This window comes from Crinia signifera, chromosome 5 (genome assembly GCF_055691185.1).
Source record: "Crinia signifera chromosome 5, ASM5569118v1, whole genome shotgun sequence".
In the NCBI taxonomy this organism is placed as follows: domain Eukaryota; kingdom Metazoa; phylum Chordata; class Amphibia; order Anura; family Myobatrachidae; genus Crinia; species Crinia signifera.
Window position 1 is genome coordinate 78,343,176 of NC_139221.1, and position 12,928 is coordinate 78,356,103.

The 12,928-nt window shown below is 41.0% G+C and overlaps 1 protein-coding gene across 8 annotated transcripts in view; it reads left to right on the plus strand.

Annotated features, from left to right (window-relative positions):
- ZNF521 (zinc finger protein 521) overlaps positions 1-12,928 on the plus strand; it is a 315,240-nt gene that overhangs the window by 105,050 nt on the left and 197,262 nt on the right. The window lies entirely within an intron of this gene.

Below are 12,928 nucleotides of genomic sequence, written 5' to 3' on the forward strand. Positions count from 1 at the left end.
TTGTTCCCTATGTTGATTTAGGTAAATTGAGGCATTTTCCATTGTTCCCTATGGGAAATCGCGGGCATCGCGTCGGTCGCATCGCATGCGATTTTTTTGGCCGCATGCGATGCGACCGACGTGATTTTTTTACCTGCGATGCCCGAGATCCTAATCGTTGTGGCCGTGCTAGGAAACAAGTACCAAAACTGCAATGCATCTCATTGTATATAGTATGGAATTATCCATGAAATAGGGCATTGCGACTAGGGTGGCCAATCCCGGGATCGGGATCGGCGGGATCCCGGGATTTGGCCCTAAAAAGTCCGGGATTTCAATCCCGGGATTGGAGTATCCAATCCCGGGATTTCGGTATTAGACTGCGCATGCGCAGTCTAATACCGGGCAGCGTCTGAACACTCGCTCAGACGCTGCCCGACTGTTCCAGACCCCTGCGTGCGGCCTGCGCAGCGTGACGGTCACGCTGTGCAGGCCACGCACTCCGCCCACAGTGTCGCTCCTCTTGCCCGCCCGCCCCCACCTCTTCTCCAGCGCCGGCCAGCCCGCCCCGTTACCGACGCCAGCCCACCCGCGCCTTCCTCCCGGCTGCAAGGATGATCTGAGGAGGTGCACGAGCCCGACGGCACCGTGCACCTCAGAACCCACACCACTCCCGGCCGCCCGCCTGCCAATGTAAGTAAATCTGCGGGTCGGCCGGTGTGGGGATGGGTATATAGGGCACATGCCAGCAAGGTAGAGACTAGTTCCCAGCAAACGAAGGATGCCAATCCCGGGATCCCGGGAATCCCGGGATTGAGCATTTTTCAATCCCGGGTCCCGGGATTGAAAAAATGCCCCGGGATTGGCATCCCTAATTGCGACTAACCCCCCTCCCCCCCACGCATCACAATTTTTACAGATGACAGATCACTTAAGTCAGGCATGTCCAAACTATGGCCATTGCAAAACTAAAAGTCCCATCATGCCTTGCAACAGTTTTGCTATTAGGGAATGCGAAAACCATGGCAAGGCATGCTGGGATGTGTAGTTTCACAAGAGCTGTAGGGCCACAGTTTGGACATGCCTGATTTAAGTTTTCATTTTGTTGCCTATAGATGGCCATTGGACTGCTCCCATCACTTGTACCACTTAATGTAGAACTGAATGTAAATAAACCGAAGGAGGTGTGGGATGCACAAAGAGCTGCACTCTTACTGTATTAGTAATGGTGTCAATTGAATGTTGTTGGTCTCCTTCATATGGTTGATGTACAGTAAATGTGGATAGGCAGCCGCATATTCCAAACTGAGCTCGGACGGTTTGTGATTGCTCAATACAGAATATCTTACTAAGCAAGCAGATGATACAGTTAATGTACTTAACCTTATGAAGCAATCCCCCTACTAACCCAATTGGTAATGCATTTAATTGGTCCTTTAAGAGTGCTCCTAAAATATTGATAGATTTTAAAAACATCTGTAAATTATAAATTAATTGTTAAAGTTCACGTTTCTTCTTTAAATGCTGTGCAGAGGGTATTAGTTTTCATGCAGTTAAATAAGTTATGAGAGGAATGAGTGCAGAAAACAGGCAGGGATGTGAAAAGAATCCGGGATGGTTAGTATACTGTTAATCTTCAGTATGTATGTATATACTGTATACGATCACATTAAAGTGAGTTATACTAGTTGGTTGAGGCTCTGTTTTCCCTTCGCCAGCATTGTAAGGGATAACCACATATACAATACTGGCTGTGACCTTACTGAAAAAAAGTGAATATTTCAGGAACTAAAGGACATTAAAAAAAATGCATAGGTAAGATTTTATATTATCAAAGGAATGATGCCTAGGATTTAAGATAGAAACACACTTCTGCTTATTTGCTGAATGTTCTAATGTTCTTCATTGTAACAAACCTTAACTGGTCCTTAAACCTGAAAACAACAGAGACACAAAAAATGCACAGGCCTTAGAGCGGGCATGTCCAAACTGCGGCTCTCCAGCTGTTGTGAAACTACACATCCCAGCATGCCTTGCCATAGTTTTAGCATTCCCTAATAGCAAAACTGTGGTAAGGCATGATGGGACTTGTAGTTTCACAACAGCTGGAAAGCCATAGTTTGGACATGCCTGCCTTAGAGAGCAATATTGCGATGGTTGAAACTTAATCATTTAATGTATTAGTAATCCGATTTAAAAACCACATGGTAGTAGGACATCTTGATTACACATATTTGCAAATACACTGGTAAGCCCCCAAGCCATAAGTCAAGGCTTCTCCCATACCTAGATATACCAGTAAGGACCCCCAACTATCAGAGAAGCCTTGGCATATGGATTGGGGGCTTACCCATGTATTTGCAAATACTCAGTATTAACCCTCCATTTCACACACCTAAGGCATAGGCAAACACAGGGGTGGTTTCTGGTTGCTCCCGTACATACTCTAATGCGCTGCAGAGTGGGAGATTTTGGATCACGTTTGGTAACCCCCTTCTAAAAATCCTGTCAATCTGCCCCGGGTGCAAGTCCAATCCCCACTGCTATTTCTGACAGGGGAATATAATGGCGGGCGCATATTCAATGCTGTCTTGACCAACAGCATTGAAGTCGCAGATCAACAGAACGGGCCTGACTTTAAAAGCCTGTTTTACAGAGAACAGCCACAAATTGTCGCGATCCCGTTTATGCGGACACGCCTCCCTTTCGCCGATCGGCACACAAGACATTGAAACCCGCCTGGCAATTTGTGATCGAGCAAAACGAAAATGGACCAGGGTCACAGCTGTTGGGATGGGATGTACCGACAATTGTGACCTGAGATTGTATACCCCCCTAAATTGATTAGTGTTATTTTACACTGAGACTATATCCTACTGACAAAGGAATTAAGTCTGTCAAAATGTAATCTTAGAATTTTATTCTAAAAACTGTTGTTTTTTTTTCAACTGTGTCTTTCTGGCCAAAATTGTTGACTTATTTATAGGAAAGCCAAGACTTATATCTCAACAGTTATGTGATATGACACATTCAGACAGGTAAACATAGACGCTAGTTATGGTGTTTGAATCACTTAAATATCCCTTACATATCACCCGTCCTTTTTCATTTTTATTTCTGGTTACTCCTACAGCAAGCACAGCAGTATATATTTAAACTGCTGTTTTTTAGCTCCAGTAAATCTCAGGAAATGATAACTATTTTCTAGAAGCCTTGCTCTCAGTGGGTTCCGCCAAGAAAAAGAAAATGCCCCTGATGTTAGATGTGCTGGATTTGTAAATCAATTGGTTTTAGCTGCTTAGAAAACATCTATTGTAAATTCAGGTATATTTTAAGTAAAAATTGCTCTGCAGTACTGCACATACATGACACACAGTCCCCCAAGGGCAGTTAAGAGACCAGCTTGCCATATCTGAGATCCAGCTTAGGTAGCAAGGTATATCAACAAGCCCTGTCCAGGGGAATGGAAGAAATAAGTTTTAAACTTTCATTGTGACCGTTTTTATTTCCTGGAAAACCAACATTTATAGCCACATTTGTAATTGATTGTAACTGGACTCTTGTCCCTAAAAAAAAAAAAAAGGCCCCCTTTTTTACCCTTTTCTTCTGAATTGGAAGATGTCATTTGAGGTCTATTTTTTTAAATATTATTTCTATATGAAGAAAAAATATCCAGAGCACAACCTTCCAGCATGTCACAGGCCATTTGACAAGTGGGAAATGGTATATGATGGTTACAGTTGTCCTACCAGTGGATATAAAATAAGTATTTTATATCCACTTGTTATACAGTGACATTGTCCACATTCCGGTATCCAAATACTTGTTTTCAAATTAGTAATTGTCTACAAGATGACTATGGGCCAGATGTACTAAGCCTTGAAAACTGAAAAAGTGTAGTGATAAACTACCAGCCAATCAGCTTTTAACTGCAGTTAGCAACTGATTGGATGGTATTACATTACTCTCCACTTCATAACTTTTCAAGGCTTAATACATACTCTGTAGTACAAACTCTGGCCCATACATACACATACATAGCGGAATATTCAATTGATGCCAGATCCATTCCGATGTTCTTTTGCTGGAATGGATCAGATATCCATTATTTAATCAGCGGCCAAATCTGGATGTCGGATTTGGCCACTGATTGATGCTCACCCAGCCGGTGACCGAGTGAGCGTAGCGATGGAAGGCTGGACGGGGCCGGATGAGCTGCTCTCCCGGTGGCGGGATAGGCGGGCAGCGGGAGACAGGAAGACGGTGCTGTGTAAACTGCTGCTCATCCGGCGCTATCCTCCCTGACTCACTCTGACATCTTTCGATGTTGGATTGACATTGCCAGAAACATTGCCAGAAACATTGTCAAAACCTTTTTCGGTTTTGGCTATGTTTCTGGCAAAAGCAGGTGGATTAGCAGCTATTCTGTCAATCCACCTGGTTTTCGGCAAGTTGGAACATTTCGACCTGCCAAAAAAAAAAAAACCTACTAGGATTGAATAGACCAGAACCCCTTCCGATCTATTCATGTCGAAAACTGCCGTTTTTTTTCCGGCAAGATAGCAGTTTCAACATCAATACAGCATACCATAGACACACATATGGAAAGTAAAGTGAAAACAAACAAGGATGTTTGTATTCACAACAGTGAGGACTCATCCAAAGTGTCCATCAATTAATAATTATGTGTTGCAAAATTCAGAAAATAAGTAAATACATTATTTTATTTTTTTAATGGTGCTGAAAGCTAATGACCACAAGCAATGTGAATAATGGATACTATACTGCACAGGAAGATGCACACTATACTCATAAACTCTTCTTTAGGATGCTACAAGCTCACAGTTTATGCTCTACTAAAAATAATGGATCCGCTAAGCCAGAAGAAATAAGCTGTGAACAACGTACAGTTATAGCAACAGTCAAAAATTTAGAGTTTAGGAAATCTACAACATAATCTAGTTTTATTGTGCTGTAGAGTTAGGAATTATTTTAGCATCTTTTTCGTTGTTTTTTTTTTTTTAAACCTTTATTTTTCTCACCAGGCTGTTAGTCAGTCAGAGCACGCAGCTAAGTAATACACTCATCCAATATGTCATACGCACATAGACTGGCTGTCATATGCCTGGCAAAAAGACACTTTGAACATGGATTTTTTTTTTGTTCCTTTGTATGGAATATCTCCTGTGGTATTGCTTTGCAGTTTAAACTGTTATCTAGCACTTTTTACCGTAAATATTACTGAACAGGTGTTGGGCTGCCACTAACTGCGCTTCCAGCTGTCCTCTCGCAGCACAGCGCTGGCAAAATCTGTTGTGTAGTCCTATTAGACAGACTAGAGAATGATCAAACTCGAGACGGAGGTCTTCTTTGCAGGATATGGCAGTTTTATTGCCAGAAGATGGTCAGGAAAGTCTGGCTTACTAACAAAGACAGTTCTTTAGCTGTTGGGTGTAGTTCCAGTTTTTGTATCCCCTTTGGCAGTAACACAGAAACTGCTGCAGCCTGGCCAGCCAGAAAATTAGGAAATAAGGACCTCTTTTATTTACTCAGGCCTCCAAATCACGGGCATTCCTGTCTGCTTGGAGAGAAGTCCGCCAGCTCTTTCCACTGGAAATCTCTGGAGTGTTGGATACTTTCATCTGTGAGTGTTCACACACTTGTTTTTAATGTGCTTTATGGAAATGGTGAATATAGACTCCTTCCCCCCCCAAAAAAATCCGCACATACTAAACATACACATTGGCATCATTTAAATAGACTTTCCATGCAAATCTTTAGAAATACAAATCTTTGTAAATATGCTTTTTTTTATTTGAATGAATAGAAGTGAAACCCTCTCAGAACCTGTTAGTGTGAAGTAACGGAACTGCTTGAGAAAAATTAAAAATTTACGTTGCAACATTAAGTGCTTTCATCTGATATGCAGCGTGCTTCCAGTGACACAGAAAACACATTTGCACTAAGCAGCACATATTGAGTGCTGCAGGAGAGCGGATTTATGTCGGTAGTAGGAGAACAAAGATGTTTAAAACAAAATGAACCTGGATTTACAGCATCTTTCTTTGCCTGCTCCCTTATAAAACAGCAATCTAATTATTGGCATTCAGTCCCCAGTGTTGTTTTTGCTCACAAAAAAATGCAGCTAAACATTTAAGGCAATGAGCTATGATTTTTGAAAAGTATTCCTTTTAATTGGGAGTTGTACAGACCAGTGATGTTCTGTATAATGGGCATTCACCAGGGTACAGGGTATGTGGTGACCATTGGTTCAGGGGGCACTTGCCTATGCTTTGTAGCTCCCCTAATACTCGTCCAGCAGTACCATCTGTTTTGTATTTGGAAAGATGGCATCAAGGACTCTGGCACGGCTCAAGTGCCATCTTTTCATATATATTACTATAACGATGGTGCTGCATGAGTAGGTGTTACCCCCTGTAATCAGACCATCCCAACCCCTAAAAGGTCCTAGACTTTCTTTCAAGTTAAGAAATTTGTAGCATGGTTTTGAGAAGCGCAAACATTATAATGCAGTCCCTGGTTCACTGTATGAGCGGGCTAACATTTTCTAATTTATAATTTAAAAAAATTGATCAATTTGTGTAATATTTTTTGATCACCAATATTTTCATTGGTTGTTGCCTGTATTAGACAGTGATTGCAATACTTACTTCTACATTATAGAAGAAGCTAGTACACACAATTTAAATCAAATCTGTGCCATTTCTGAAGCATTGTAGAGGGGTATTCTGATCATCTGTGTCCTGACTGCCAGTCATCCATATGTATCCCATTTCCTGAATGGTGGGCAAAAAATGATGACAGACATAGCATTATTAAACTTTGTTCCAACCACCACTTCTATTTCTCAGGGGACCAAATAATTACCAATTTTATTTCAGGATTTTTCGTTTGGAAAGTATATAACAAAGTAGTTCAATTACAATTCTAAACTATAACAAAATGTCAATTTTAAAAGAATGTGAGGACATGGTGTAAAAATCTTGACTGCAAAGGTCCCAGTGGTTAAAGTGAAGGTGGTTTTGTATTTTGTAATAGTTTAATATATATATAGTGCATTGAACCGGCACTCCACACGGCTGGTTTTCAGAACCTGCGTGCCTTTGCAAGAGATATGTACTTTGCAGATATTGGAGACCCAGGTCACAAACCAGGGTACAAACCAAAGCATGGCACTGCAGGAATTTTAGTGCAACTCAATTTTAATGTGCAACGTTTTGGGGCCACCTGGACCCCGTCGTCAGGCTTACAGGCGAACCAAGCGAACAGCTGAGAGCCGCACGGTGTTTGTTTCCATCGTGCGGCTCCGCCTCCCGAATGCCGCTATTGGCCGCCTTGCTCCTGATTGGCCGCAAGGCGGCCAATAGCGGCATTTGGGAGGCGGAGCCGCACGATGTAAACAAACACCGTGCGGCTCTCAGCAGTCCGCTTGGTTCGCGTGTCGGTTTGTTATTTTGCAAAGACACCTTCCCTGGACTACGTCGCCCTGGGACAGGTGAGTATGAATTCCTTCCATAGGTTCCCACATGGATTTCGTCGGACTCCGGACGCCGACGCCATCGCCGACAGGGATGCCAACATGGATACAGACGCCGACACAGACCAGGACATCAGGACCGGGGCTACCTACGGGCTCAAGATAGGTAAGTATCAGTATGTATGGGCTGTGGATGTATTAAACTTTTATTTTTTACGTGTGTCAGTGTGTTTATTGTACTGAGTTAAAAAGAAAAATTGCTATTTGTGCGCCAATACTTTTTTTGAGGGCGAGGGAGGAGCAGCTCTGATAAGGTAACAATGGTAATAGGATAAAAATAGAATCAAAGCGCTGGGAGCAACTGGGGTAGAATAGATAAAAAATAAAAAATAAAAAATTAAAAAATAAATAAAAAATAAAAAATAAATAAAAATAAAAATAAAAAATAATATTAAATAAACAAAGATAAAAAACAGACAGAAAAAACAATTAGCAACAAGTAAAGAGAGTTTGAAGTGAAAGGAGAGAGATAAGGTAAGTATGCAATACCAATAGGATAAACAGCGGCTTTTTATGTTTAAGCTCTTTTTTGAGAATGTGGCAAAGTCTTTTAGCGAGTGTTTCTGAGGTCTTTCAGTACAATGAATAGCTGACTAGCCCTAGCTACGATACCGTGACGGGATGCGGCTTTCTCTCCCCGTTCGGAGTCCCGTTCGGCGGCTTCCGGCTTCAGCGCTTGTACTTCCGGCAGACGTATCTCTCGCTCCTGGCTTTGCTGGCTCCAACGCGTTTCGTGCTTACGCACTTAGTCATGGATACCTGTGCTGGTTCTCCACCCTCTATTTATGGGGTGGTTTCTTTCTTTTTTTCTTTTTGTCAAAAAACTTTATTTTGTAAAAAACGGAACTTGCGGCAGGAAGAAAAGAGGGTAGTCAGCTATTCATTGTACTGAAAGACCTCAGAAACACTCGCTAAAAGACTTTGCCACATTCTCAAAAAAGAGCTTAAACATAAAAAGCCGCTGTTTATCCTATTGGTATTGCATACTTACCTTATCTCTCTCCTTTCACTTCAAACTCTCTTTACTTGTTGCTAATTGTTTTTTCTGTCTGTTTTTTATCTTTGTTTATTTAATATTTTTTATTTTTATTTATTTTTTAATTTTTAATTTTTAATTTCTGTGTTTATTGTACTATTTATTTTACTGTGGAACTACAAGTTCCAGCGGGCCCTTTAATGCCCCGCAGGCTGGGACTTGTGGTTCTCCAATTCCCAGCTTGCGGGGAAGGCTTGCTGGGACTCATAGTTCCACAGTAAAAGACAATCGTTTTTATTCTATTTTTTTACACCATTCCATCAGCCCGACGCCCACCGCACAGGGGCATCGGGGACAGCACTAGGCTTCAGCCTGGTCAGGTAAGTCCTGGAGGGGGGGGGGACCCCTTCATTGGGGGGTCCCCACTCCCCCAGGGCCCCTGGCCAGGCTGACTGGTCAGTAGGGTTAATGCTTTGGCCGAGGGAACTTTTTTTTTTTTTAATTAATTTTTTTATTTGTAATTCTTGATAGAACAGTACAAGGAAGACACGTAAACACGATAAAAGTATCAAATGATGAGTTGCAAGTAAGGAAATAAATGCGCACAAAAAAAGCACAGCATTATTAAATGCATTTATGACTAGGATCAACTAGTCCTGTTTAGCTCACTACAGCTATGATGATGGGGGACACATCTGTGGTCAAAAATATAAACAAATGGGGTTTTAGCTGCAGGCAATTCAATAAATCCCCTCAACCTCCCACAAATTTTAACTTTTTTTCAGGGGTAAACACATAGCATCCGAGATAATGGAGCTGGTTAGTGGGGATTTTTTTTCCTAATGATATGACCATTAAATATACCCATTTATAAAGGAGGAAGAAAAAAATTAAAATAAAAGCCAGATAAGTGGTGTGTGGGGGGGGGGGGGGGGGGGAGAGGTAGGGAAGGATGTTAAATGCAGTTGTGGAATTACCATTGGTGCGACAGGTACCCCTGTCCCCTGAGAACCAAAAGGCCCCCTGCTGTGTGGCATATTGTGAACTTGGGTTGGAGAGGAGGAGGGGGGGTTTAAATTATATTTTTGCACCTGGGCCAACAACTCACAAGTTCCGTCACTGGCGTAATGTAAATAGCCGTCTAAGTTAAAGATTAGGGAAAGATTCTCTAGAGGCCCACCTGTGGTTTGTTGTGAAAAAAGGTGAATGATGGTGAGTCATATAGCATTCTGCGTGTTTATAAACGGTTGAGAAAGCGGTGTCATCCGTGAACCAATAATAGTCCATTCTCCAATAAAATCTTAATACAATCGGAGGGATGTGGGAGGGCCAATGGACTGGAATGAGTCATTGACCATTCTCCCTGCATTATTTACTGTATATGCTCAAGCAGAGATTTTTCTTTATAATCGACCACTGGGAAAACTAGAAAGAGTAGAAAAGCCAAAATCCTGGACTCGTACCTAGCTGATTTATGAAGAAATAGATGGTTTAAGCAGTGATTAAAGCCCTGCTGCTATTAGGTACCTGGCTAATATGAGTAAATACTTGTTCTGTTTTGTCTAGTTTTATATATCTTGTATCATGAATAACAGCATGTTATTTCCACATATTTCTTCCACTTTCCTGTCAGCAGTTGCTTGCAGCAATGTGTTCAGGTTACTTTGGATTAAACATGGTGAAGAGCCCCCTTTATATAACTTTTTGTGTGAGAGCATTAATAAATCCCCCCCAAATCCTGCCATTTCCAGCTTGTAATAAAAGGAATTGTTGCAATGGGCACATTTCCAGGGCTGGCGTTTGGTTGTTTTTACAGAGTTAGGAGGCTGCCATCTGGCATTGATAGTGAGATGGTGTTGTCATCAGTTTCTTGATGCAGGAAAGGAATGAATCCTCATCTGTTTCCTGCGGATAAGTAAAGGGGTTAAGATTCTGGTACAAATTCTGTACCTTAAAGGTTTACTCTGTGTTATACCAGCCTAGACTTGTTACAAAGAAAATAATCTCTGCATAGATGTGGCCGGTTCAGTATACCTGGGTAGTTGTTTAAAAGCTAAAACTATCATTTAAAATCAACTATGCTTATACTTTTTTAAAGTTCTCTTCTTGGGCCTTTTTTTTTAGTTTTGTTGGATGATCTTCTATGATAAAATGTCAATAGTAAAGTAACAGTCTCCTGATTTGTCTTTCAGTATTCAAACCAACACATGTAGCCAACCCCAACTTTGACGTGATACATAGGCGTGTGTGTACGCATCACGGCAGCAACTACATCTGTATGGCTGTGACTATTCACACCCATGATTAAACACTGTAATCTCTATAAGTCGCAGGTGCAACTAAATACACATGCCCATGTACGAGCACACTACTCATGCTACATCTGTAGAAGAAAATTAGACCATTTATAGCAATTACTCGTAGCCCGGAATAGAAGGATTATTAAAATATTAACAGCCCATTTCTTTTAAATCTGGATTAAGATTATTAGATGAAATGGCATAACTCTATGGGCCGGATTCAAATAGATGCGATAGTTTCCTGCACCAGGAAAAGGATGGGTCTCAGGCACTAATGCCCGCGGCTATTCAATTACTGCCCCTCTTCCTCATGCAGTGAATTATAAACTAACGCATGTTAACCCACAGAATTCAGGATAAATTCATGGAGCTATAGGTTCACCCTTTCACAGCACCTTTGATCAGGGAATTTGATGCAGATTCCTCCAACAAGGCTCTAATGAGCAAAAGATGAGCAATAATTAGATATTTGATGGCTTTATAAAGAGGGTAGGGCATATTTGTTGTGATTCTTGCAGCATTGCATTATTATAGCCCTGTGCCTGCTGCATGATGCAGCAAATCACAGCAGGAGGCAGGTCATATCATAGTGTTGATTGGGCCACCTTCACTTAGACCTCCCCTCCAAGAACTTGACCTACAGCTGTAACCAGCACATGTTGTAAGATCAGCAGAAGATACAAACTACAAAAATAGAACAGGCAATGTCCAAGACAAACTGCAAGTGCACAATGGTTTAAACTTAAGCTGGCCATACATCTACAGATTTATTGGTAGATCTGGCTGGTTGGAACAAAAACCTGGTAATGGATGAGATCAAATGACAGTTGACCATTTGCTTTGAAATGTTGGAATACTGCCAAAAATTGTCTTTCAGATATTACCAGGTTTTTGTTCCAACCAGCCAGATCTGACAATTAGTCATTGAAACCAATAGGATCCGTTTTCATACCAGCTTGTATGATTTTACTGGTGTAGAATTACCAGTATAAAGTTGATGATTTGGGGGGGGGGGGTTTCTGTGCCTTTTGGGTAAGAAGCCAAAAAACTTGGAGCACAGTCTCCTGGAGTAAAAAAAAAGCTGAACACATTTTAAAAATACCTTGAATAATACAATTTATTTTGGTATTATATAATCATGCATACTTATAAAACCAGTCTGAATAATATCTCTGCATTATCCTTATAATACATACTGCATGTGGTATATAACATAGTGTTACCATCTACAGTAGCTCGCATTATTGTTTAACCTTGTGTTGGTAATAAATCTTCATGTTTTATCCATAAGAGTTTATCAATTTTCCTGTTTCCAGAATGTTGCTTTGTCCGTGTCACTTAAAAGTGCAATTCTTATTTTCCTAAGGAAGTTCAGCATGCTAATGTTTATGCAGGAAGAAATGGCGGGGAACCTCTTGAACTTGAACACAATACATGTTCATGTATTCTGAACTTTTACCTTAGATACTGTTCTACAGTATGTGTTAGTGTACTCTCTACACCTAGACATGAACATTCTGCATAGCTATATCTATACAAAGACTGTATCTGTATTAATAAGGAAAATAAAGATATAAAAAATGTATTTGCCTAGTGGGGCAGAGGTATGGATCTGTCAAATACATGTTCTGTGTAGTGCTTAGGGCTATTTTTTTTTTCTAAAGAACTTAAGAATTCTTTAAAAGTACACTACTATCTACGAATATATCCCCCTCCAACTTGCTGGATATCCAAAAAAACATTTGCTTTTAACAGAACCCTACATGCACCCATTCTTTCCAGGCACTACTGGGCATAGACTCGGTAAAGCTCACCAAGGTTTAATTTATTTATTAACAGTTTTTTTATATAAGCGCACACACATTCCGCAGCGCTTTACAGAGAATATTTGAACATTCACATCAGTCCCTGCCCCATTGGAGCTTACAATCTATATTCCCTACCACATGTACACGCGCAGACAGACATTCTAGGGATAATTTTGTTGGGAGCCAATTAACCTACCAGTATATTTTTGGATTGTGGGAGGAAACCGGAGTACCCGGAGGAAACCCATGCAAGTAAGGGGAGAATATACAAACTGCACATTTAGGGCTACTGTATGGTGGGAATCGA